At 36.2% G+C, this 27523-nt stretch overlaps 2 long non-coding RNA genes across 48 annotated transcripts in view; both read right to left on the bottom strand.

Moving 5' to 3' along the window:
• LOC127507943 (uncharacterized) overlaps positions 1–27523 on the bottom strand; it is a 64434-nt gene extending 36911 nt beyond the window's left edge. For 3 of the 45 annotated variants that reach the window (XR_007928562.1, XR_007928552.1, XR_007928581.1), the window contains exons 1-5: positions 26726–27523; positions 26012–26118; positions 25249–25296; positions 25050–25110; positions 6157–6236 (exon numbers count right to left, since the gene is read on the bottom strand). This is a non-coding gene — a long non-coding RNA (uncharacterized LOC127507943). Of the gene's footprint in view, positions 1–2816; positions 3495–5869; positions 5979–6156; positions 6237–6324; positions 6386–6523; positions 6572–7286; positions 7394–8000; positions 8837–21538; positions 22220–24594; positions 24704–24881; positions 24962–25049; positions 25111–25248; positions 25297–26011; positions 26119–26725 lie in introns of those variants that run through there. The other 42 variants (XR_007928571.1, XR_007928591.1, XR_007928576.1 and 39 more) reach the window with 23 other exon arrangements.
• Positions 12128–18408, bottom strand: LOC127507944 (uncharacterized). Of its 3 annotated transcripts, none has more exons than XR_007928598.1 (6): positions 15330–18408; positions 15067–15218; positions 14755–14958; positions 14448–14653; positions 12920–14325; positions 12128–12807 (listed from the first exon to the last, which is right to left on the bottom strand). It is a non-coding gene; the product is annotated as an uncharacterized LOC127507944 (long non-coding RNA). The 3 variants fall into 3 exon arrangements; XR_007928599.1 differs by having other exon boundaries at positions 12128–14325; positions 15330–16055; positions 16161–18408; XR_007928597.1 differs by having other exon boundaries at positions 12128–14325.

The following is a 27523-nucleotide window of genomic DNA, read 5'->3' as shown; positions in this document are numbered from 1 at the left end:
GAACATTTATCTGTGTTCTCCATGCCACGTCGGGTATTTCATAATAATATATTGTATTTATAATGGCATAAAAGAATATGTTTTCGGTCTGATTTTTTGATCCGATGCCACATCACATCAAAGAAGGTTTCTTTTTTCATTGCATTGATACAGTTTCAAAGATGGTGAAGTGAGAAGTTTGATGAAAGAAATGAGGGATTTAATCTGCTTGAATACAACATCGTCAGTAATTATAATAGAGACAAAAGAAAAGAATAATTTGAGCCATAATCAGGTCGGAGAGGTGTGAATGTGTGCAGGGGACTGAAACTGAACGGGGAAGTTTGCACCACATAACAAAAGAATGAATACACTGAATGGGTGCGTACAAGATGGCAATAAGTCATGCTATAATCAGTTAGCATTTTAGAGTCTTTTCAAAGTAAAACCACATGACTTGATCTTGAAAACATCATAATTAAACTTCTCATCTGCAGATTTGAAATATAACATGGTCAGACATGTGGCTTTAGCTGCAATGCATTTCTAGATTGCTACAAGGCCAACTTCACTTTTATTTTCATAACGATATTTCATAAAAAATAAATTTTGAATAACTATTATGACAATAATTAATTATGACTTTACAATAAACTGCATAGTGTCTGCCATTTCTTGGGATTTATTCAAAGGGGGGAGGATGTGCTGGCTAACAGGTTAAAAATGTCACGTTTTCATGAATACATCTTTATTATATGATTTAATATATGGAGATAATATTTATACTGATTAACTGATTACACGGTGGAAAACTGAACTTTCTGAATAAAAGAATGAAACTTTTCCCTTTTCCTTATAAAATGCTTGTTGTCAGTGGAGTCAGTTTGTGCTGCATCACGCTAAGAATATGCAGATAAATTAAGTCTGATTACACATTGGCAAAGCTTTCCAAATAAAGAAATATGTCATGTGACACTGACGACTGGAGTAATGATGCTGAACAACAGAAATAAATTGTATTTTAAAGTAGCCCATAGTAAAAATAGAAAACCATTGTTTTACATGGTGATAATATTTCACCAGTACAAAAGCATCTTTTGTGAGCTGTAATGTGTGACTCCATTAACACTCGATGTACTGTCGTTTACACATTAGAGATGAAACTCTGATAATCACTGCATCATCTGTTAATGAGACAGTGATGTTGTTTCTTACAAATAATTTGCTTTGCAAAACAAGTGTTGATCTTCCCAACAACAACAACAAGTGGTTGTTCCCAACAACCCAGTTAAATTTATCTTAAACTTGTTGCAGTTAATAACTGATTTTTGTTCTCAAGATTGTTTTAATATTTATACTGAATAAAAAAGTACTGGTACTGATAAAAGAAAAGAATGAAATTAAGCAATGGGTTAAGGGAAATTATTATAAAAAAAAGAATGATATACAACAAAGCACAGCTTAAAAATAAAAATAAAGATTCCAAAAAAAAAAATGTTTATTAAGAATGAGAAGAATATTAAGATATCTTGAATACTTTTAGAGTAACAGGCATGGAAACTTTAGAAAAAGAATATTTATGGCACTCAGGTGTGTTCTATGCATTTCAGGTGATAGAAAAAAGGAGATGCATTTCTAGTTTCAACATTATTTGTTCTTCAGATATTCCTCTTTAAAATAAAAACAGCATCGGCTGTTTGTATAAAAGTGACCCACATTTGGATTTTGACCACTGAAAATGTGTACATTCAACCAATTTACTGATGGGACCGCATTAAGATCGCCATATCTCTGAGATTGAACCATCGAGAGCCTTTAAAATGAAGATACCAAAAGAAAAGTTTGTTGAGAACCAGAATCTTTTTTTTTTTTTTTTTTGACTTTAGATAATTAATAGGAATATTGATAAATCACATTATGAAATAAATGTTTTTCTCCAAAACATGTTGGCCACAATTATTGGCACCCTTTTATTCAATACTTTTTGCAACCTCCTTTTGCCAAGATAACAGCTCCGAGTCTTCTCCTATAATGCCTGATGAGTTTGGAGAACACCTGACAAGAGATCAGAGACCATTCCTTCATACAGAATCTCTACAGATCCTTCAGATTCCAGCTCCATGTTGGTGCTTCTTCTCTTCAGTTCACTCCACTCATTTTCTATAGGGTTCAGGTCAGGGGATTGAGACAGCCATGGCAGAAGCTTCATTTTGTGCTCAGTGACACATTTTTGTGTTGGTTTTGATGTTTGTTTTGGATCATTGTCCTGATGGAAGATCCAACCACGGCCCATCATTGGATTTCTAGCAGAAGCGGTCATGTTTTGATTTTTTTATCTGTTGGTATTTGATAGAATTCATGATACCATGTATCTGAACAAGATAGGCCCACAACATATTTATCTGATCAAAAATACAAGGGAAAAAACAGCAATATTGTTTAAAATAATGGTTTTCTATTTTAATATACTTGACAATATAATTCATTTCTGTGCCATGGCACATGATCCTTCAGAAATCATTCTGATATGCTGATTTATATTATTAATGTTGGAAACAGTAGTGCTGCTTAATATTTTTTATAACCTGTGATATTTGATGAATAAAAAGATTTATATTGTTAGAAAAGATTTCTATTTTGAATAAATGCTGTTATTTTTAACTTTTTATTAATTAAAGAATCCTGAAAAAAGTATCACAACAGGTTATAAAAAAATATTAAGCAGCACAACTGTTTCAAAAATCATCATATTAGAATGATTTCTGAAGGATCATGTGACACTGAAGACTGGAGTAATGATGCTGAAATGATGCTGAAACTCCCTGAAAACAATATATATTTGGAAAAAAAGGTCCACTTACACCAAAGCACAGTGGATCCTAGGTCACCATCACAATCCCATGGGATAGACATTTACATGGCTGCACTGTAGTTTTGCCAAGCACTTGAGTAATGACACATTAACTGGACTGCTGGAATTGAATTTAAATTTATTTGATGAATAATTCAACCATAACATTCAATGTGTATTTTGTTTTCAAAAACTGTTTCATTTATACATAGAAGAATGGATAGCTAAAGTGCTTTAAAACCAGTGTAGGTCTGTTGTAAATAAAATATTGCATTAGGTTTTTCCCCTTCTCAAAAATAAAACAGCAATACTACATGAACATGTGCATAGGTTAACTGCATCAAAATCAATGTCCCAACAAGTCCAAACAACAGGTCAAACTATGGTACTGTAACTTAACTTATAGACATGGTGTCTTTGTGTCAACTGTGTCGGATTTCATAGATCTAAACAAGTTCAAAACCAAACTCAGAAGTGCCAATGCACATAAGGAGTTTGTCCTTAAAATGGCTGAAATCCGTGTAATGACCTGGTAAGCGTAGCATGTTGAAGCAAGTGGAGGACTTCGGCATGTCAGCATTAACAACTTTCACTGCCATCTTTCCATCTGGCACTTCCCACCCCAGCCACAACTTTACTAAGTGCTCAAGGTCAGAGCTGGATGCTAGATAAAGACAAAACAAAACAAAAACAAACAAACAAATTAGTAGATGAATTCCTAATACAAGTAGTTGTTCTTCCTAACAGTCAGCCTTACCTCTTTCCTATTTAAGAAATAGAGTGGAGGAAGTCTGATGTCAAAACCCCACCCCTGGTTCCCTCAAGATTTTCTTAATGGGGTTTAATGAGTTCCTTGAATTTAAGAGTAAAATAAGTTCTGTGATGAACATAACGTGACAATACTTTGAGAGTTTGTTCTACAATAAACACGGCACACTCACACCCCAAGCACACTGTAGAAGAAAAAGCATCATCAAGTTATGTTTACCACAGGCTTTATTTTACTCAAATTATAAAACCCCATAGGAAAATCTCAAAGGAACAAGTGATGAAATAGTCTTTCCTGATGTCATCCCTGCCACCACACCATTATATAATCCAGGTCATCAAACATGTAGTCATTGTAAATTAAAGCAAATTGTACGTGAAATACAGACCTACATAAACAGGATTCCCACTCTTTTTTTCAGCGATCATTTTCCAGGACATTTTCAATTTTACGATAGCAGGAATAAAATACAAGGATCACACTCTAAAGTAATATATTGCTCTCTAAGTCTTTAAAAGGCGTAGCTACAGTTTGTTGCCATAACTTAACTATAAAATTCTTTTTTTATATGAGCTCTTAATCATACATTATGACTATGGAAGCTTAAAAAAAGTTAATTGCATCTTTTTATCTCGCTATTCTGACTTTTTTTCCCCCCTCACAATTGCGAGTTGCAGAATCACAATTCTGACTTTATATCTTCACAAATCCACAATTATGTAAGCTCGCAATTGTGAGAATTTTTTTTAATTTGTGAGATAACGAGTTCCCTTTTAAATCACTGCAGCGCAATCTCACGAAGTTCTGCACTGTTGTGAAAAGCAGTTAATAGCATTAGCTAACTGCTGCAAGTGGCAACACAAGACTAAACACCATTGAAAATAATACTCTCACATGTCAAACCTCAGCATTCCGGAACATCGCACTTTCTGCAAGTGATTTCTGCAGGTAATTGTTTTTGGCCAGTGATAAACTCTTTGTTCTTGGCTAAGAAAAAACTGAAGAACTTTTTAAAAAACTATGGTCTCAATGAAGTGATGCAAATCCACACTGCCAGCAGATACAGGGAAGCAGCATCTGGAAACAATTATAGTATATTTCTGTTTCAACATCTATCTATAGCTATAAACTGATGTGTATATGTATTACACACACACACACACACACACACACACACACACACCTACCTATCTATAGTGGTGGCCAAAATTCTTAAATTAAATCATGTTTTAGAAGAAGTCTGAAATATTTTTACAAATTTAAAATTACACTTTACTATATATTCAGTTAAAAGTTATGTATTCCTGGGATCAAAGCTGAATTTTCAGCATCATTACTCCAGTCTTCAGTGTCACATGATCCTTCAGAAACCATTCTGATATGATGATTTGATGCTCAAGAAACATTTATGATTATTATCAATGTTGAAAAAACAGTTGTGTACAACTTTTTCAGGGTTATTTGATGAATAGAAAAGTTCAAAAGAACAGCATTTATCTGAAACGGAAAGCTTTTGTAACATTACTGCTACTGTTCGAAAGTTAGGGGTCAGAGTTTTTTTTTTTTTTTTTGAAAGAAATTAACACTTTTATTCATCAAGGGTGCATTAAATTGATCAAAAGTCACAGTAAAGACATTTATAATGTTGTTTCTATTTCAGATAAATGCTGTTCTTTTGAACTTTCTATTCTTCAATAATCCTGAAAAGAAATTGTACACAACTGTTTTCAACATCGATAATAATAACAATAATAAATGTTTCTTGAGCAGCAAATCATCATATCAGAATGATTTCTGCAGGATCATGTGACACTGAAGACTGGAGTAATGATGCTGAAAAGTCAGCTTTGATCACAGGAATAAATTATATTTTAAAATATATCCAAATTGAAAACAGTTATTTTAAATTGTAAAAATATTTCACAATTTTACTATATGTATACACATGCATCACTTTATAGCAATTAAAAATTTACCGACGGGGTGAGTGAATTTTCATATTCTTTCGGAAAGATATCCACATCTTTCCTTTCGATCAGCAGTGGCCACACTCTAGTTTCTTTGAGTCCTTTACGTATTTGTTTCAACTGCGTCCAATGACCTATAGTATTGCACTGAATATCAAGCTGTCCTTGACCTTAGTCTTGCTTGGGATCTTCCTGGCCCAACATCACAACTGAGTTCAGCCTCTCCATCAAGCTCCATGCAGAACAGTATAAATGAATTAAAAAAAAATATGAATTGTTTCAATTACTGATTATGCTACATACCAGTCAGTCTCGGGTGAACCTCCTAGAAGTACATGGACTATTGCTTGGCTGACTCCAGCCATCCGAGGTCCACCATGTTGGAAAGAGTGTCCTATCATGCGTCCTGCAACTAGGAACAGAAATTGTGATGATGATGATGGAACAAGATGACCTGGTTCACCCTCAAAGAGACATGTCCTTGCAGTATTAAAACAATGGGCTTAAAGTAATGCCGTTCGGTGGCAGAGCAGTGGTGTCCAATTCAATTTGAAGAGGAGCTATGTAAAGAACTCCAAAAGAAAGATTACCTTAAAAGAGAAATGATCTAAATGTTGCTGTGTCATCAATGAATGTGTGTATATTTGCTCTGTAGTCCTCCCTAGCGTCTCTGGATCAATGACATACAGTATTAGTAAATTACGACCATTTTTCAGATATAGTGTATTGTGTAAATCTGCGTATCTATTTATGCTTACCAAAAAAATCCAGCTCTTGGCAAGGTGTCAAGACCTTTCCATGTCCGTGATGGCTCGGGTGCTGAAAATACAATGCAGAATCATATTTTTAATAATATTACTATCTGCTGTTATAGACAAATGACAACAAAGTTATAGTTCACAGTAAAAAATAAATAAATAAATAAATAAATAAAAATCTTTTTAGATAATTTCTTACTTGTTCTTGGTGAGGAGAGCAGGGCCTGTTGTATGGTGTTGATATTGCCTAAAAAAACGAGAGAGAGAGAGAGAGAGAGAGAGAGATTTTTGTATCTAACAACACTTTCACACAGTACTTATGTTATCTACTGCATCCATCCATCAGGAATTACAGCTTCACTGCTCTGAGGTGAATCTCACAAATGAAAACATTCTGAAAGTGTTACTTACTTTTTTATTGTTACTGAGCCCTGCAGATGAGTTCAATTAACAATCTTTAAATTGTATTAAATTTAATAGATTCATTAATAGACCCATTTGACTGTTTACAAGAAAATACTTAAAATAGCGTATGCTTACCTTCATTGCTAGTTTTTATAGGAACACCCACCTGGAGGGTAAAACAAGGCCAAATTCAATATACACCTTTTTGATGATGCATACTATATATACAGGTCGAGCAAGCAGATGAGCCTAGAACATAAATGCAAAGCACAGTTTGAGTTTGTCGGTAGGCATTGCATTTATGTTCTAGGCTCATCTGCTTGCCCAGTTAGTGTGTGGCGTTCATATTCTGGGCTCATCTGCTCGCCTGTATATACAGTAGTATGCATCATGGATAAACTGTATAAAGAAATGGATCTGTCAATCTCACTGTTTTATTACTTTAAGCTACTTAAGGTGAATACTCTACTGTTTAGTGATTGAAATACTGCAGCAGGTGCTGTTTATGGATCACAAGTGCCAGAAACGTGCATTTTACTCACAAATATTTTGTTTACCTTTTTTGAGACGCAATTGACAGGCCTGTCCTGCAGTTCTATGGATGTTTTGCCCTCCAGGTCTCTGCTCCAGTCGCCTGACTGAAAACTATGAGTAAGAAAATAGCCTGTTGAGTAAAGAAATAAAAGAAAATCAACATAAGAATAATTGCTTTATTCCAACCCTAGCAAAGATTTACATGATGAGTGCATAACACACACTACTGTTCATAAGTTTGGGCCTGTAAGATTTGTTTAATGTTTTTGAAAGAATTCACTTGTACTTTCCAAGGGTACATTCCTTGTATTTGATCAAAAATACAATATAAACAGTAATATTTAAATTATTACAATTTAAAATAACTAGCATTACAATTTGTAATTTATTCCTGTGATCAAAGCTGAATTTTCAGCATCATTACTCCAAGCTTTTGATCGGTAATGTGAAATGCTACAATGTTGGCCTGACGAAGAGCTTCTGTAATAATAAACAAGGTAAACAATACCGTGTTTCTCGATGGATAGCACGGGTTTCATGTTTACCCCCTTGTATTTAGATAATTAAAGAGTTTTAGGGCACAAGGACATGTCCATGTAGCATGTTAATCTAACCACAAAACGGCTTACTCTGAGTCTGCACTGTTACCCGCTAAAATGTCATGGTTCCTACACATGATAACAAATAATGTACATAAATAACGAACACATGTCAAAATGAAAAACACAGATACTTACAAGACCAAAAGCAGGAAAGAATTTGCTTCAACATTTGCTCTTGCTTGCTGTCCGACAGTTGTAAAATGGTGGAAATGTTCATCGCGAGATCTGGGAACAGTGATCTCTACTAACTAACAAGTCTCGCGTTGCCAGTAGTCATGTCTCAGTAGAGCCACAGTTGCCATCTAGCGGTTGAGAATTGTAATTGTCAATTTTTATGTAACTTAAAATTAAAGACAGTCATATAATGTGTGTAAAAAAAAATAAAAAAAAAAAATAATAATAATAATAAAATAAAAAAGTTTTTAGACAAACTTTAAGTTGGCTTGAAAAAGCCGGTCCAGAAAGTTTGAAGTAGTTTTAAAAGTTTGAAGTTTGAAAGTTTGAAAGTTTAAGTTTTAGTTTAGTAGTTTAAAAGACAGACAGACAGACAGACAGATAGATAGATAGATAGATAGATAGATAGATAGATAGATAGATAGAGTCAGGGTACTCTGAGTGGTTGCAAGGGTTTTATATGGTTGCTGGGGTTTTGCTTTGTGGTTGCTAAGGTACTAGGGGTGGTTGCTAGGGTGTTGCTATGTGGTTGCTAAGGTATTTTGGATGGTTGGTAGGGTGTTGCTATGCGGTTGCTAGGGTACTCAGGGTGGTTGCTAAGGTGTTGCTATACGGTTGCTAGGGTACTCGGGGTGGTTGCTAGGGTGTTGCTATGTGGTTGCTAGGGTACTCAGGGTGGTTGCTAAGGTGTTGCTATACGGTTGCTAAGGAATTCTGGGTGGTTGCTAGGGTGTTCCTATGTGGTTGCTAAGGCACTCGGGCTGGTTACTAGGATGTTGCCAGGGTGATTTGTGTGGTTGCTAGGCGGTTGCTAGGTTGTTCTAGGTGGTTGCTATGAGATGGTAGATAGATAGATAGATCGATTTAGTTAGAAAGATATGATCGAAATAGTCAGATAGATAGAGAGATAGATAGAAATGGTCAGATGATAGATAGATAGATAGATAGATAGATAGATAGATAGATAGATTAAATGAGTTTATGAGTTTGAATGAGTCTCAATGGTTTAGAAATAGTACATAGAATGGCAGCTAATGGAGTCTGATGAGTCTTTAGTCTGAGTTTGGTGGTTGTAGCTTGTACAGTCTAGGAGGAGTAGCATTTAGAAATTTAGTCTAAGAATCGGAAGAATAATAATAATAAGCTTAAATAGTAGATGAACAGTTTTTTAAAAGCCGTTTTTAATACCAATGTACTCGGCAAATGTGTTTATTTTAACCGTGCGGTGGGGCCGGATATTCTTTAATCGGTAATGACAAACGGAGACATAATTAATTTACAACATTAACAGGATGACTCGTTGAATTCATTTTGGGAGCGACGACTGAATGTATTTTTAGTCAAATGCCTGTATATAAGATTAGTACTGGCAAAGTTCAGAAGCTGTCATATATGTGAATCAACTTTATTGTTGAAAAAAAAAAAAAACGTGTCATGGATTTATTGCATTTTGGGGAAAAAATAATCCATTATATAATAAACATTTTAAAATCAAAATGTAGATTTGAATTTTTAATGTTTTTATAACCAAAAGATGCTATGTGAAAGTTTGAAACAGAAAATAGTGGTTTTCATCTTGCCACTTTCTTGGTAAAGAAAACAGCTTTTAACTCAAATTAATCAAAATCAGAGTTATAGCGTTTTGGAACCAAACTCTTCACATACATTGTAGAATGTGTATGATTGTGTGACACCAAAAATATGCTGTTTCAAATGTATGGGCGACTTGCATTTGATGGTAGCATATATAATGAATCCCACAAGCTTTGTGGCCGAAAATTAGGCTGCTTAACACTATTTTGGCTACACTAATTGCTGGTCTGAATCAGGGCTATAGTCAAGCTGTAAAAATTAGACTATAGATTGCCTCGATTTCGCCGGGTGGGCTAAAAGCAGACTGCACATAACCTATCAAATTCAGAGCTAAATCGTGACTACAGATAGACCATGTCATGAAATGTCACTTACATCTTGTAGATATCATTGACATTGCAAACATGATGGGATATCAATCATCTCATGCACTTCCTGTTCAAAAAATACAATAAATCAGGATTGACTATAGGTGGGCTACAAATAGCCGGTCTGACTACGAGCTAAATCGTGGCTACGCACAGCCTACGCAATAGAACGTCAAAGATATGAAACCAAACACCTTGTAATCAGTGTGGGCATGGCTCAGGATTCCAACCACTCAAAACAACATCATAACTGTTAATCATTTCGAGGCTAATGGTGCCTAATAAATAAATAAATAAATAAATGAATGAATAAATAAATAAATAAATAAATAAGTAAACATGATCAAATTGGTCTGTAAGGGCATAGAGTTTTGATGCTGTTTGTGTCTATTTATTTGCTTAAGTAACCCAAACAATAATGTGTCTGCCTGTTGTTTATCTGACAGGGTCCTGGTATGCTGACAATACATTAATAGGTCATTTTTCATAATTACAGCGCTGTTGCTAATGTGTTACACTGTTTCCAGTGTGATGTACTGCAACTCCAAGTCATTTTGCATGCAAATTATACATTAATATGACTTGAAAGTTACCAATGTCTCATTTGTCATCTGCCTTCATTCCTATTAAAGGAAAGACGTCAAGGTGCTCTGCAAGCATTGAGTAATAGATGCAATTCATGGGCTGTAAAGTATGATATTCTTGCTTACGTTCATGTCCTTGCACTTCAAGAAATGTTGTTGGAACTACAATCATAAAATTCCTAATAAATGTTAGTAAAGCAAGATGCCTGCACTTTTTAAGAATTTAGAAAATATAATAAATAATATAATTAATTAGGATAATTTGTTCAAACACCTTAAAACTTTTTTTAAATGAATACATCTTATTAGATTCAGTAACAATAAATCCAATGCACATAACAAGCACAGAAAACAAAATAGAAGAACAGAGGAATAAACCCAGAGACGTCAGGTAGTTTAACAAACAACACTACTGTGTAAGATGCACCTGTGTTTTCTCTTGAATGAGGAGGAATTGTTAGACTACTGAGAAGTGCACATGCAAAACCAAAATGGGCGTTTACCAATCAGTGGCCAGAGTTTCAAACATACCTGCATGATCTTGTGGTCATCAACTACAAATCACCGTTAGTTCAGTGTCACTGTGTAGGGGAATTTTACAATTAAAGACCCAAAAGGCCAGATATGATGAATGAAGATCAGGAGTCAAAAATAAATTGAAGAAAATTTTGTTGAAGAATAGTTTGCAGCCTCATCAGCAGAAGCCAGCTTCAAGTCTCACATGGAGTTCGTAGGCCGCTCTGCGTACATTCACATTTCCACTAACTACGTCATTACCACGGGTTAAAATGATTCGGATTGGCTAAGAAAAATAGACAAGATTAGGAATCTTCCACACATGGACAGATAGTCAGAAGCATATCTCCATTCGTCAGGATGCTGACAAGGGGACCCTGGATTTAGGTACTGGATGTCCTGTTGGGTCATGACATGACGTCTTCAGGTCTCCGGCCAAATGCCATCTGTCCATTGATACCAATACAGGACCTAGACACAGAACACTAGCGCACATACACAGATACACATGATTCACAGCTTCTTCAAGGCTGAAGTTGGCCCTGTCTCCAACTGTAAACAGGAACGTTCCTCAAAACATACTGATAAGTTGTACTTTTCTCTCAGTGAGAGGCACAGACAATATTCATCATTATTCTCTAATGTTTGAAAAGGAAAATAAATGCTTTAACATAAGTTGATGAAATGAACTTAATCATCATAAATGATGATTAATAACTCAAAAGACATGTATTGACGCGGCAGTGGATTCTAGAATTCACCTTTCAACTGTCTTCACCCATGTGTGCGGTCGGCTTTCATCAAAATTTCAACGCTGATCCAACGCACTCTTTAAACACTGAAATGTCAGTCTCAACCAAAATGATGCTTTGGACCAAAAATCTACATCGTATCAATGTCACCATGCTATCTGGGTACTTAAGAACACATAGCGTATAGAAAATAAATTGTAAAAAGAAATGTATTTTGTTCAAACATGTTTATTCATGAAACTTACACAACTTAAAGTGCACAACAGAGGAAAAAAAACATGAAAAATCAATACAAGTATAAAAATGTCAACTTTCTATTAGAGTTTTAACAAAATTAGTTTGTCTTTGAGCATTTTGACACTCTGACCTCTGCAACTTTTGGTTGCCTGATATAAACATGAATACCTATGACAGGTACACGATTAATAAAGTGCAACAAATAAGACTTGAATAATGACAAATACAGATCATTAACAACAAAAGAAGAAATGACAAACGTAGATTGAAAACATGAACAAAAAATTATAATAGCATCTGTATGTACAGAATAAGAATATAATGATTATAGCTGTCTTGTTTTGAAGGCTGTGTCCTCCGAAGGTCACTTTTGAAGGCTGCATATGTCATCGAGGCGGTCTCATTTGAAAAAAAATTAACTGTTAGATTGCAAAGTAAGAAAGAAATTATAGTATTTTACGTCTCACGAGGAATAACAGTTTGTTTAATTACGTTTACTTTTCTTAAATAAGACATCCTTGATGACGTATGCAGCCTTCAAATGCGACCTCCGTAGGACGCAGTCTCCGAAATGAGATGCAGCGTATGGATCCAGCGTGCGCCTTCCTCTGTCAAATCCTCCTCCTCCTTCTTCTTCGTCTTCGTCTTCTTCTTCTTCTTCTCTGGAGTCCTCATGTAGTGGTCCTCGAGTGAGCTGCTGATGTTTGGTTATTTGTAGCTGCAATGAAGAAAAAAATCACAGTAGTTCAACTTAATGAATTGAATGATTAGTGGAGCATTTGTGAGTTTGTGAGTGTGTGAGAGTGTGCATAAAGGTTTTGTATCATTACCTGGTGCACTTCCAGTTGCCTATGAATATTGAAAGAAAAAAAAATCTGTATTGGTGGTCTTTTTTTACTTTTTTGTGGCTGAAAACAAAAAAGTAGGCAAGGAGAAGAGATATGTGGCTTGGAAATTAGCCCGCTCACATATCTTTGAGTAAAGTACTAAAAAAAGAGACAGAGTCATTCAGGGCAACTTGGAGAGCAAGAGAGGTGGTGTTTTGTGGCTGAAAACAAAAAAGTAGACAAAGAGAAGAGATATGTGGCTTGGAAATTAGCCCGCTCACATATCTTTGAGTAAAGTACTAAAAAAAGAGACAGAGTCATTCAGGGCAACTTGGAGAGCAAGAGAGGTGGTGTTTTGTGGCTGAAAACAAAAAAGTAGACAAAGAGAAGAGATATGTGGCTTGGAAATTAGCCCGCTCACATATCTTTGAGTAAAGTACTAAAAAAAGAGACAGAGTCATTCAGGGCAACTTGGAGAGCAAGAGAGGTGGTGTTTTGTGGCTGAAAACAAAAAAGTAGACAAAGAGAAGAGATATGTGGCTTGGAAATTAGCCCGCTCACATATCTTTGAGTAAAGTACTAAAAAAAGAGACAGAGTCATTCAGGGCAACTTGGAGAGCAAGAGAGGTGGTGTTTTGTGGCTGAAAACAAAAAAGTAGACAAAGAGAAGAGATATGTGGCTTGGAAATTAGCCCGCTCACATATCTTTGAGTAAAGTACTAAAAAAAGAGACAGAGTCATTCAGGGCAACTTGGAGAGCAAGAGAGGTGGTGTTTTGTGGCTGAAAACAAAAAAGTAGACAAAGAGAAGAGATATGTGGCTTGGAAATTAGCCCGCTCACATATCTTTGAGTAAAGTACTAAAAAAAGAGACAGAGTCATTCAGGGCAACTTGGAGAGCAAGAGAGGTGGTGTTTTGTGGCTGAAAACAAAAAAGTAGACAAAGAGAAGAGATATGTGGCTTGGAAATTAGCCCGCTCACATATCTTTGAGTAAAGTACTAAAAAAAGAGACAGAGTCATTCAGGGCAACTTGGAGAGCAAGAGAGGTGGTGTTTTGTGGCTGAAAACAAAAAAGTAGACAAAGAGAAGAGATATGTGGCTTGGAAATTAGCCCGCTCACATATCTTTGAGTAAAGTACTAAAAAAAGAGACAGAGTCATTCAGGGCAACTTGGAGAGCAAGAGAGGTGGTGTTTTGTGGCTGAAAAGTAGGCACAAAAATAATGTGGCTTGGAAGTAGCCCGCTCACATTTATTTTTGTAACCCACAGAGCCGCAGGGGAGCTGTTCAAGGCTACTTGGAGTATTTCTTGAGTATTAGGGAAGCCTGTGGGACGTTAGACGTCCATCCTTGTTTCTCCACCCAGGCCTCCACTTGTGACTCAGACAGCTGACACCGACCGAAATATTCTATAAAGACAAATCACGAGAAGCATTAGCCATTGTGGTTACATGTTCTATGAGATTTCACTATTTGTGCAGCCCTGACATTACATATATGACTGTCACAGAACACGTATGTGGCTCCTCACCAAGGACACGCTGTTCACGCAGCTTGAGCTGCTCGCTGCGCCAGCGGTCGTAGCAGTGCCTCTCGTGTTCAGCGCACAGTTCGTGTCTGCGTGCCCTTTTCGGAGGAGGCCCGTCAAGAGTCACTGGGCAGGACTGAACCAGCAAGTCAAACGCCGTCTGTTCATCCATCCTTTTCTCTTGGCCAGAAGCCCCACTAGACGCACCTCTATAAGATCAAAGAATAAAAAGCAAAGAAAGTGCTAATTAATGATGGCTTTGAGTAGCAACATCACAATAATCTCATTCGTTAGATTTCAGATTGCATACCGTGTTTTTGCAGTGAGCTCATCGACCACAACCTTGGCCAGGAATGCATCTGCCGGAGTTTTCATCCGGTAATGCTTCTCTGCTGTTTCCGGCGTGTGTCCCAAGAGACGTGCCACCGCATTCCTCTGCACCTCCGGCAGATTTTTAGCAGCCGTCTCAAAGGCTGTCCGAGCGTCGCTGCTGGTCACCCTGGGAATGTTGTATCTAGGACACACAGCAACATAAGTATGCAAAACAACAAGGGGACCATGAACAAATTTGTGTACTTTAGATTTTGTAAAAAATGATACAGATATGTATAATGGCACTTACTTGGCATGGAATCTTTTCAAGTCGTTGCAGGGGTTATAAATTGGCCTTCCAGTACTTGAAACAAAAAAACTCTGCTCTGCTGCTGCATTGTCCACTGACTTATTACCTTGTAACATCACCGGCCGAATCTCATCGAAGTACAGGCCAAACCACTGGGAAAATAAATAAATAACACTCACACATTAATACATATAGCCCTGTAGTCCTGCATGCCTTTATCCACAATACATTTAATCTGAGTGTAATTTTGAACTTAAACTCACATGTTCTTGGTCATCAGTCAGCGGTACTTCTGCTATTTGCGACGCGGCCGTTTTATGCTCCTTCACCGCCACGGAAGCTCCGTTTGGATGCCGGGTTCTCCCCTTCCATTCCTCAACCTGAAAACAGACAGTTGTGTGCTTTCAATGACAGGCGTCACAAACACTCAAAAGGTACACGCATCTGTGAAGCACAAGATCAGGAGGCATATGGGTAAAGGAAAATAAAAGATGCTGTTGTTACTAAAATACACTTACGGTCATATTCGTAACAACCCCTGGGCGTTGTAGAAGTTTAAGCATAATTATGGCCTCAAGATAATAGAGGACAAGCAGACGTTCGTTTTTGCTGAGTTCCTCCCCTGAAATGGCTCCTGGACCCTGAAGTTTGCCCATGACAGCCAGGAAATCCGTATAAGCAGCATCCAAGATTGTGATGCAGTCAGCCGGAAATTTTTCCTTGCCGTAGCCGCGGAACCTGAGGGAAAAAAAAAAAATAGTAATGTTGAACTTGAACTCACCTGTGCTTTCCATTAAATAGATAAAAAAAAAAAAAAAAAAGAGTAAAAAAAAAAAAAAACTGACCTTTTTTGTGTCTGCTCCTTGTTGACCTTCTTAGACATCCCAGCCCGTATGCCATCCAGAGGATCAGTGAAGCTCTTGCAGTCGTTGTACAGGCTGGGATCTTTGACACGGATGCTGGTGCTGGTAACAATGTACCTCATGAACCTTGAAGAGAGAGACAGGAAGGGTTGTTACAGTCAGAAGACGAATAATCATCCCATAAATATTAGTTGAAATTCAGATGAGATGTTTACGTTACACAGTACTGACCTCTTGAGACTCTTCCAGTAGTTCAGCACCGTCTGCTTCGAGAGCTTTGTCTGGGTCAGTGTATTGAAGTACTCTCGCACTTTCTCCACCTCCCGCACAAAATTCAGGTTCGGCTCACTGGGGTCCACGTAATACATGAACCTGGAGACTTCTTCCACCTGTAAGTATACATTTCACATTAAAATCTGCAGGGCTGAATATAACACAGGTTAACATGTGACCGCAGCACACAGTTCAGAAGAGCATTTGTCTTCACATTTATTTCTTTATTTTTCTGTGTGAAAGCGTGAGTGTGTGGGTGACACTTAAAGGTATCTTTTCTTTCACTTACCTCTTGTTTGCTCTTTTTGTTGCCCAAGTCAACACGCAAATATCGATTAAATCCCCGAAGGAGGGGGTGATCGATGGAGTGTTTCTTGTACAGGCCCTTTTTTGACATCTCCACCCTGACTTCATCGGTCCACCTCGGTCCCTCAGTGCTGAAAGAAAATAAACCAGGTGCTCAAATGATTGTGAATATGTTCAAGAGAAATCATGTCCAATCGCTGCACATGTTATCTGAGAATGATGATGTGAAACTTTACCTCTGATAGAACTCTCCAGAGCTCTCCTCAGACGATGGCTCGCGGTCTGGCTCCTCGTCTGGCTCGTCCGCACCTTCTCCAGGGCTTTGAGGAGCAGATGTAGCTGGAGAGGGCGCAGGCAGCGGGGGGGCCGGGAGAACTGGAGGTATGTTCATTACAACCAGGCCCTTCTTCTGCATCTCCTCTAACAACCTAAGGAAATAAAATACATAACAGTGAATACACACACACACACACACACACACACTGAGTATTGCACTGCAACAGGACATGACAAAGGAGCAAAAATTTACACACCTGGCAAGAGGATCAGCAGTTGCCAAGATGTCTCGAATACGCTGGTAATCCCAGAAACGTCCCTTGTGGGTAAATTCAGACATCTCTTTCTTGGCTTCAATCACAGTGGCCTGTATCTCTGCCTCTGTGCGGTCGCGCATGCACGCCGTCCTGAGGTGCCCAGGAAGGGAGCGTGGAGCCTTCTTGCAGTGAGAGCAGAGAAAGTAGATCCTGCTGTGGAAAGAGCTGTGCGAACAATAAGAAGACCAACAGTGGTTTAATAATGCATATAGATGTGCTAAATAACAAGTAGGCATCATGTAGACATCAGACACAACTCTTCAAAAACAATCACAAAAATATAAAAATAAAACACAAATTGTAGTGCCAAGGTGCAAATGTGTATCTTTTCACTCTGGCCTGAAAGCTTTGTGTCACCGACTCAACTATCCCCAAAATGACATTACTGAATTTGCACAAATTTTGTTTAACAGTAAGATCTTTTAACAAATAAAAACAAGACAGCTACACAGTGTGTGTGTGTGTGTGTGTGTTTCTTTAAAAATGCTTTTCTTTAGTTTTTTTTTCTTCTTGTTTCCAGTCCAGATAATTTAGCTTGTTTCAAGCAAAAACTCACTTAATTTTGATTGTTTTTTTCTTCAGAAAACAACACAATACTTTTTACTTATCTAGTAAATGCTTCTTTGTTTAATATTTTTTTTAGATTCTTGGACTGGAAACAAGAAAAAAAAAAAAATAAATAAATAAGTAAAGCATTCTATGCGGTGTAGTCAGATAATAGATAGAAAGTACTTACCTTTCAGAAGCCATTTCAAATGCTGAATATCCAAAACAAGCTGTTACTGGTCACAAAGAACAGATAATTCTCCAGATGATACTGAAAACAACTCTTGTAAGTCTTCACAGTCACAAGCAATAGACTGATTTCCAGATAAAACTGAAAAATAGCTGTTGGTAACTTTTCACAATGATGTCCAGATGAAGCGGTAGACAACCAATCGCATCTCAGCACCCAACAGCCCCGGATCAAACAACCAATCAGCATCCTGCAGCCCATGGCCAGGTGTTGATGGCCCATCACGCCCTACTGCTTTAGTTTAGTTTAGTAAGAAAAAAAAAAAAAAAAAAACTCTTTACCTCCTTTCATATAATAATACTATTGATATTATGTTGATATATTTGAACTAAGTCCTTGACATGGTGTCTTTGAGGTCAAGTCAAGCCTTCACAGAAACCAAGATTTTAGTTTTAAACAAGTGTTTGACAGTCGAATATCTGTGTTTTCTTTTTATTATGACAGGGGGTCTAATAAATGTAAGCACTGTATACTAATGTGTTTCTATTTTAAATAGAAATAAGGAAATTGTTCCTTTGTAGTTCTATATAAAAACCTGTATGTCACTTGTATGTGTATCCTTCAGAGGTTTTCTTCATTTTGAGAAATAAGTTATCCAAAAATAACCAGTTAAGGTCAGAGGTTATATTAGCAAAGAAAAGTTACTGTGTTTTGTTTTAAAGCAAATTTATAAATGCTCACCTGGAAGAAATGTTGCATTATTTTTGTAAGATATATGTTAAACTATGCATCGTCAGTTTATGAATAAATATCGATCGATCAGAACCTCTTTGTCTTACAATTGGAAAAGGTCTTTTTTCAGCTTTACTGCAAGCAGATCAGGCCTAAGAACATTTATCTGTGTTCTCCATGCCACGTCGGGTATTTCATAATAATATATTGTATTTATAATGGCATAAAAGAATATGTTTTCGGTCTGATTTTTTGATCCGATGCCACATCACATCAAAGAAGGTTTCTTTTTTCATTGCATTGATACAGTTTCAAAGATGGTGAAGTGAGAAGTTTGATGAAAGAAATGAGGGATTTAATCTGCTTGAATACAACATCGTCAGTAATTATAATAGAGACAAAAGAAAAGAATAATTTGAGCCATAATCAGGTCGGAGAGGTGTGAATGTGTGCAGGGGACTGAAACTGAACGGGGAAGTTTGCACCACATAACAAAAGAATGAATACACTGAATGGGTGCGTACAAGATGGCAATAAGTCATGCTATAATCAGTTAGCATTTTAGAGTCTTTTCAAAGTAAAACCACATGACTTGATCTTGAAAACATCATAATTAAACTTCTCATCTGCAGATTTGAAATATAACATGGTCAGACATGTGGCTTTAGCTGCAATGCATTTCTAGATTGCTACAAGGCCAACTTCACTTTTATTTTCATAACGATATTTCATAAAAAATAAATTTTGAATAACTATTATGACAATAATTAATTATGACTTTACAATAAACTGCATAGTGTCTGCCATTTCTTGGGATTTATTCAAAGGGGGGAGGATGTGCTGGCTAACAGGTTAAAAATGTCACGTTTTCATGAATACATCTTTATTATATGATTTAATATATGGAGATAATATTTATACTGATTAACTGATTACACGGTGGAAAACTGAACTTTCTGAATAAAAGAATGAAACTTTTCCCTTTTCCTTATAAAATGCTTGTTGTCAGTGGAGTCAGTTTGTGCTGCATCACGCTAAGAATATGCAGATAAATTAAGTCTGATTACACATTGGCAAAGCTTTCCAAATAAAGAAATATGTCATGTGACACTGACGACTGGAGTAATGATGCTGAACAACAGAAATAAATTGTATTTTAAAGTAGCCCATAGTAAAAATAGAAAACCATTGTTTTACATGGTGATAATATTTCACCAGTACAAAAGCATCTTTTGTGAGCTGTAATGTGTGACTCCATTAACACTCGATGTACTGTCGTTTACACATTAGAGATGAAACTCTGATAATCACTGCATCATCTGTTAATGAGACAGTGATGTTGTTTCTTACAAATAATTTGCTTTGCAAAACAAGTGTTGATCTTCCCAACAACAACAACAAGTGGTTGTTCCCAACAACCCAGTTAAATTTATCTTAAACTTGTTGCAGTTAATAACTGATTTTTGTTCTCAAGATTGTTTTAATATTTATACTGAATAAAAAAGTACTGGTACTGATAAAAGAAAAGAATGAAATTAAGCAATGGGTTAAGGGAAATTATTATAAAAAAAAGAATGATATACAACAAAGCACAGCTTAAAAATAAAAATAAAGATTCCAAAAAAAAAAATGTTTATTAAGAATGAGAAGAATATTAAGATATCTTGAATACTTTTAGAGTAACAGGCATGGAAACTTTAGAAAAAGAATATTTATGGCACTCAGGTGTGTTCTATGCATTTCAGGTGATAGAAAAAAGGAGATGCATTTCTAGTTTCAACATTATTTGTTCTTCAGATATTCCTCTTTAAAATAAAAACAGCATCGGCTGTTTGTATAAAAGTGACCCACATTTGGATTTTGACCACTGAAAATGTGTACATTCAACCAATTTACTGATGGGACCGCATTAAGATCGCCATATCTCTGAGATTGAACCATCGAGAGCCTTTAAAATGAAGATACCAAAAGAAAAGTTTGTTGAGAACCAGAATCTTTTTTTTTTTTTTTTTTGACTTTAGATAATTAATAGGAATATTGATAAATCACATTATGAAATAAATGTTTTTCTCCAAAACATGTTGGCCACAATTATTGGCACCCTTTTATTCAATACTTTTTGCAACCTCCTTTTGCCAAGATAACAGCTCCGAGTCTTCTCCTATAATGCCTGATGAGTTTGGAGAACACCTGACAAGAGATCAGAGACCATTCCTTCATACAGAATCTCTACAGATCCTTCAGATTCCAGCTCCATGTTGGTGCTTCTTCTCTTCAGTTCACTCCACTCATTTTCTATAGGGTTCAGGTCAGGGGATTGAGACAGCCATGGCAGAAGCTTCATTTTGTGCTCAGTGACACATTTTTGTGTTGGTTTTGATGTTTGTTTTGGATCATTGTCCTGATGGAAGATCCAACCACGGCCCATCATTGGATTTCTAGCAGAAGCGGTCATGTTTTGATTTTTTTATCTGTTGGTATTTGATAGAATTCATGATACCATGTATCTGAACAAGATAGGCCCACAACATATTTATCTGATCAAAAATACAAGGGAAAAAACAGCAATATTGTTTAAAATAATGGTTTTCTATTTTAATATACTTGACAATATAATTCATTTCTGTGCCATGGCACATGATCCTTCAGAAATCATTCTGATATGCTGATTTATATTATTAATGTTGGAAACAGTAGTGCTGCTTAATATTTTTTATAACCTGTGATATTTGATGAATAAAAAGATTTATATTGTTAGAAAAGATTTCTATTTTGAATAAATGCTGTTATTTTTAACTTTTTATTAATTAAAGAATCCTGAAAAAAGTATCACAACAGGTTATAAAAAAATATTAAGCAGCACAACTGTTTCAAAAATCATCATATTAGAATGATTTCTGAAGGATCATGTGACACTGAAGACTGGAGTAATGATGCTGAAATGATGCTGAAACTCCCTGAAAACAATATATATTTGGAAAAAAAGGTCCACTTACACCAAAGCACAGTGGATCCTAGGTCACCATCACAATCCCATGGGATAGACATTTACATGGCTGCACTGTAGTTTTGCCAAGCACTTGAGTAATGACACATTAACTGGACTGCTGGAATTGAATTTAAATTTATTTGATGAATAATTCAACCATAACATTCAATGTGTATTTTGTTTTCAAAAACTGTTTCATTTATACATAGAAGAATGGATAGCTAAAGTGCTTTAAAACCAGTGTAGGTCTGTTGTAAATAAAATATTGCATTAGGTTTTTCCCCTTCTCAAAAATAAAACAGCAATACTACATGAACATGTGCATAGGTTAACTGCATCAAAATCAATGTCCCAACAAGTCCAAACAACAGGTCAAACTATGGTACTGTAACTTAACTTATAGACATGGTGTCTTTGTGTCAACTGTGTCGGATTTCATAGATCTAAACAAGTTCAAAACCAAACTCAGAAGTGCCAATGCACATAAGGAGTTTGTCCTTAAAATGGCTGAAATCCGTGTAATGACCTGGTAAGCGTAGCATGTTGAAGCAAGTGGAGGACTTCGGCATGTCAGCATTAACAACTTTCACTGCCATCTTTCCATCTGGCACTTCCCACCCCAGCCACAACTTTACTAAGTGCTCAAGGTCAGAGCTGGATGCTAGATAAAGACAAAACAAAACAAAAACAAACAAACAAATTAGTAGATGAATTCCTAATACAAGTAGTTGTTCTTCCTAACAGTCAGCCTTACCTCTTTCCTATTTAAGAAATAGAGTGGAGGAAGTCTGATGTCAAAACCCCACCCCTGGTTCCCTCAAGATTTTCTTAATGGGGTTTAATGAGTTCCTTGAATTTAAGAGTAAAATAAGTTCTGTGATGAACATAACGTGACAATACTTTGAGAGTTTGTTCTACAATAAACACGGCACACTCACACCCCAAGCACACTGTAGAAGAAAAAGCATCATCAAGTTATGTTTACCACAGGCTTTATTTTACTCAAATTATAAAACCCCATAGGAAAATCTCAAAGGAACAAGTGATGAAATAGTCTTTCCTGATGTCATCCCTGCCACCACACCATTATATAATCCAGGTCATCAAACATGTAGTCATTGTAAATTAAAGCAAATTGTACGTGAAATACAGACCTACATAAACAGGATTCCCACTCTTTTTTTCAGCGATCATTTTCCAGGACATTTTCAATTTTACGATAGCAGGAATAAAATACAAGGATCACACTCTAAAGTAATATATTGCTCTCTAAGTCTTTAAAAGGCGTAGCTACAGTTTGTTGCCATAACTTAACTATAAAATTCTTTTTTTATATGAGCTCTTAATCATACATTATGACTATGGAAGCTTAAAAAAAGTTAATTGCATCTTTTTATCTCGCTATTCTGACTTTTTTTCCCCCCTCACAATTGCGAGTTGCAGAATCACAATTCTGACTTTATATCTTCACAAATCCACAATTATGTAAGCTCGCAATTGTGAGAATTTTTTTTAATTTGTGAGATAACGAGTTCCCTTTTAAATCACTGCAGCGCAATCTCACGAAGTTCTGCACTGTTGTGAAAAGCAGTTAATAGCATTAGCTAACTGCTGCAAGTGGCAACACAAGACTAAACACCATTGAAAATAATACTCTCACATGTCAAACCTCAGCATTCCGGAACATCGCACTTTCTGCAAGTGATTTCTGCAGGTAATTGTTTTTGGCCAGTGATAAACTCTTTGTTCTTGGCTAAGAAAAAACTGAAGAACTTTTTAAAAAACTATGGTCTCAATGAAGTGATGCAAATCCACACTGCCAGCAGATACAGGGAAGCAGCATCTGGAAACAATTATAGTATATTTCTGTTTCAACATCTATCTATAGCTATAAACTGATGTGTATATGTATTACACACACACACACACACACACACACACACACACACCTACCTATCTATAGTGGTGGCCAAAATTCTTAAATTAAATCATGTTTTAGAAGAAGTCTGAAATATTTTTACAAATTTAAAATTACACTTTACTATATATTCAGTTAAAAGTTATGTATTCCTGGGATCAAAGCTGAATTTTCAGCATCATTACTCCAGTCTTCAGTGTCACATGATCCTTCAGAAACCATTCTGATATGATGATTTGATGCTCAAGAAACATTTATGATTATTATCAATGTTGAAAAAACAGTTGTGTACAACTTTTTCAGGGTTATTTGATGAATAGAAAAGTTCAAAAGAACAGCATTTATCTGAAACGGAAAGCTTTTGTAACATTACTGCTACTGTTCGAAAGTTAGGGGTCAGAGTTTTTTTTTTTTTTTTTGAAAGAAATTAACACTTTTATTCATCAAGGGTGCATTAAATTGATCAAAAGTCACAGTAAAGACATTTATAATGTTGTTTCTATTTCAGATAAATGCTGTTCTTTTGAACTTTCTATTCTTCAATAATCCTGAAAAGAAATTGTACACAACTGTTTTCAACATCGATAATAATAACAATAATAAATGTTTCTTGAGCAGCAAATCATCATATCAGAATGATTTCTGCAGGATCATGTGACACTGAAGACTGGAGTAATGATGCTGAAAAGTCAGCTTTGATCACAGGAATAAATTATATTTTAAAATATATCCAAATTGAAAACAGTTATTTTAAATTGTAAAAATATTTCACAATTTTACTATATGTATACACATGCATCACTTTATAGCAATTAAAAATTTACCGACGGGGTGAGTGAATTTTCATATTCTTTCGGAAAGATATCCACATCTTTCCTTTCGATCAGCAGTGGCCACACTCTAGTTTCTTTGAGTCCTTTACGTATTTGTTTCAACTGCGTCCAATGACCTATAGTATTGCACTGAATATCAAGCTGTCCTTGACCTTAGTCTTGCTTGGGATCTTCCTGGCCCAACATCACAACTGAGTTCAGCCTCTCCATCAAGCTCCATGCAGAACAGTATAAATGAATTAAAAAAAAATATGAATTGTTTCAATTACTGATTATGCTACATACCAGTCAGTCTCGGGTGAACCTCCTAGAAGTACATGGACTATTGCTTGGCTGACTCCAGCCATCCGAGGTCCACCATGTTGGAAAGAGTGTCCTATCATGCGTCCTGCAACTAGGAACAGAAATTGTGATGATGATGATGGAACAAGATGACCTGGTTCACCCTCAAAGAGACATGTCCTTGCAGTATTAAAACAATGGGCTTAAAGTAATGCCGTTCGGTGGCAGAGCAGTGGTGTCCAATTCAATTTGAAGAGGAGCTATGTAAAGAACTCCAAAAGAAAGATTACCTTAAAAGAGAAATGATCTAAATGTTGCTGTGTCATCAATGAATGTGTGTATATTTGCTCTGTAGTCCTCCCTAGCGTCTCTGGATCAATGACATACAGTATTAGTAAATTACGACCATTTTTCAGATATAGTGTATTGTGTAAATCTGCGTATCTATTTATGCTTACCAAAAAAATCCAGCTCTTGGCAAGGTGTCAAGACCTTTCCATGTCCGTGATGGCTCGGGTGCTGAAAATACAATGCAGAATCATATTTTTAATAATATTACTATCTGCTGTTATAGACAAATGACAACAAAGTTATAGTTCACAGTAAAAAATAAATAAATAAATAAATAAATAAAAATCTTTTTAGATAATTTCTTACTTGTTCTTGGTGAGGAGAGCAGGGCCTGTTGTATGGTGTTGATATTGCCTAAAAAAACGAGAGAGAGAGAGAGAGAGAGAGAGAGATTTTTGTATCTAACAACACTTTCACACAGTACTTATGTTATCTACTGCATCCATCCATCAGGAATTACAGCTTCACTGCTCTGAGGTGAATCTCACAAATGAAAACATTCTGAAAGTGTTACTTACTTTTTTATTGTTACTGAGCCCTGCAGATGAGTTCAATTAACAATCTTTAAATTGTATTAAATTTAATAGATTCATTAATAGACCCATTTGACTGTTTACAAGAAAATACTTAAAATAGCGTATGCTTACCTTCATTGCTAGTTTTTATAGGAACACCCACCTGGAGGGTAAAACAAGGCCAAATTCAATATACACCTTTTTGATGATGCATACTATATATACAGGTCGAGCAAGCAGATGAGCCTAGAACATAAATGCAACGCACAGTTTGAGTTTGTCGGTAGGCATTGCATTTATGTTCTAGGCTCATCTGCTTGCCCAGTTAGTGTGTGGCGTTCATATTCTGGGCTCATCTGCTCGCCTGTATATACAGTAGTATGCATCATGGATAAACTGTATAAAGAAATTGATCTGTCAATCTCACTGTTTTATTACTTTAAGCTACTTAAGGTGAATACTCTACTGTTTAGTGATTGAAATACTGCAGCAGGTGCTGTTTATGGATCACAAGTGCCAGAAACGTGCATTTTACTCACAAATATTTTGTTTACCTTTTTTGAGACGCAATTGACAGGCCTGTCCTGCAGTTCTATGGATGTTTTGCCCTCCAGGTCTCTGCTCCAGTCGCCTGACTGAAAACTATGAGTAAGAAAATAGCCTGTTGAGTAAAGAAATAAAAGAAAATCAACATAAGAATAATTGCTTTATTCCAACCCTAGCAAAGATTTACATGATGAGTGCATAACACACACTACTGTTCATAAGTTTGGGCCTGTAAGATTTGTTTAATGTTTTTGAAAGAATTCACTTGTACTTTCCAAGGGTACATTCCTTGTATTTGATCAAAAATACAATATAAACAGTAATATTTAAATTATTACAATTTAAAATAACTAGCATTACAATTTGTAATTTATTCCTGTGATCAAAGCTGAATTTTCAGCATCATTACTCCAAGCTTTTGATCGGTAATGTGAAATGCTACAATGTTGGCCTGACGAAGAGCTTCTGTAATAATAAACAAGGTAAACAATACCGTGTTTCTCGATGGATAGCACGGGTTTCATGTTTACCCCCTTGTATTTAGATAATTAAAGAGTTTTAGGGCACAAGGACATGTCCATGTAGCATGTTAATCTAACCACAAAACGGCTTACTCTGAGTCTGCACTGTTACCCGCTAAAATGTCATGGTTCCTACACATGATAACAAATAATGTACATAAATAACGAACACATGTCAAAATGAAAAACACAGATACTTACAAGACCAAAAGCAGGAAAGAATTTGCTTCAACATTTGCTCTTGCTTGCTGTCCGACAGTTGTAAAATGGTGGAAATGTTCATCGCGAGATCTGGGAACAGTGATCTCTACTAACTAACAAGTCTCGCGTTGCCAGTAGTCATGTCTCAGTAGAGCCACAGTTGCCATCTAGCGGTTGAGAATTGTAATTGTCAATTTTTATGTAACTTAAAATTAAAGACAGTCATATAATGTGTGTAAAAAAAAATAAAAAAAAAAAATAATAATAATAATAAAATAAAAAAGTTTTTAGACAAACTTTAAGTTGGCTTGAAAAAGCCGGTCCAGAAAGTTTGAAGTAGTTTTAAAAGTTTGAAGTTTGAAAGTTTGAAAGTTTAAGTTTTAGTTTAGTAGTTTAAAAGACAGACAGACAGACAGACAGATAGATAGATAGATAGATAGATAGATAGATAGATAGATAGAGTCAGGGTACTCTGAGTGGTTGCAAGGGTTTTATATGGTTGCTGGGGTTTTGCTTTGTGGTTGCTAAGGTACTAGGGGTGGTTGCTAGGGTGTTGCTATGTGGTTGCTAAGGTATTTTGGATGGTTGGTAGGGTGTTGCTATGCGGTTGCTAGGGTACTCAGGGTGGTTGCTAAGGTGTTGCTATACGGTTGCTAGGGTACTCGGGGTGGTTGCTAGGGTGTTGCTATGTGGTTGCTAGGGTACTCAGGGTGGTTGCTAAGGTGTTGCTATACGGTTGCTAAGGAATTCTGGGTGGTTGCTAGGGTGTTCCTATGTGGTTGCTAAGGCACTCGGGCT

The sequence above is a fragment of the Ctenopharyngodon idella genome, unplaced genomic scaffold (assembly GCF_019924925.1).
Source record: "Ctenopharyngodon idella isolate HZGC_01 unplaced genomic scaffold, HZGC01 HZGC01CH25, whole genome shotgun sequence".
In the NCBI taxonomy this organism is placed as follows: domain Eukaryota; kingdom Metazoa; phylum Chordata; class Actinopteri; order Cypriniformes; family Xenocyprididae; genus Ctenopharyngodon; species Ctenopharyngodon idella.
Note: the sequence above shows the minus strand (reverse complement) of the source record. Positions and strands in the feature narration are given on the sequence as shown.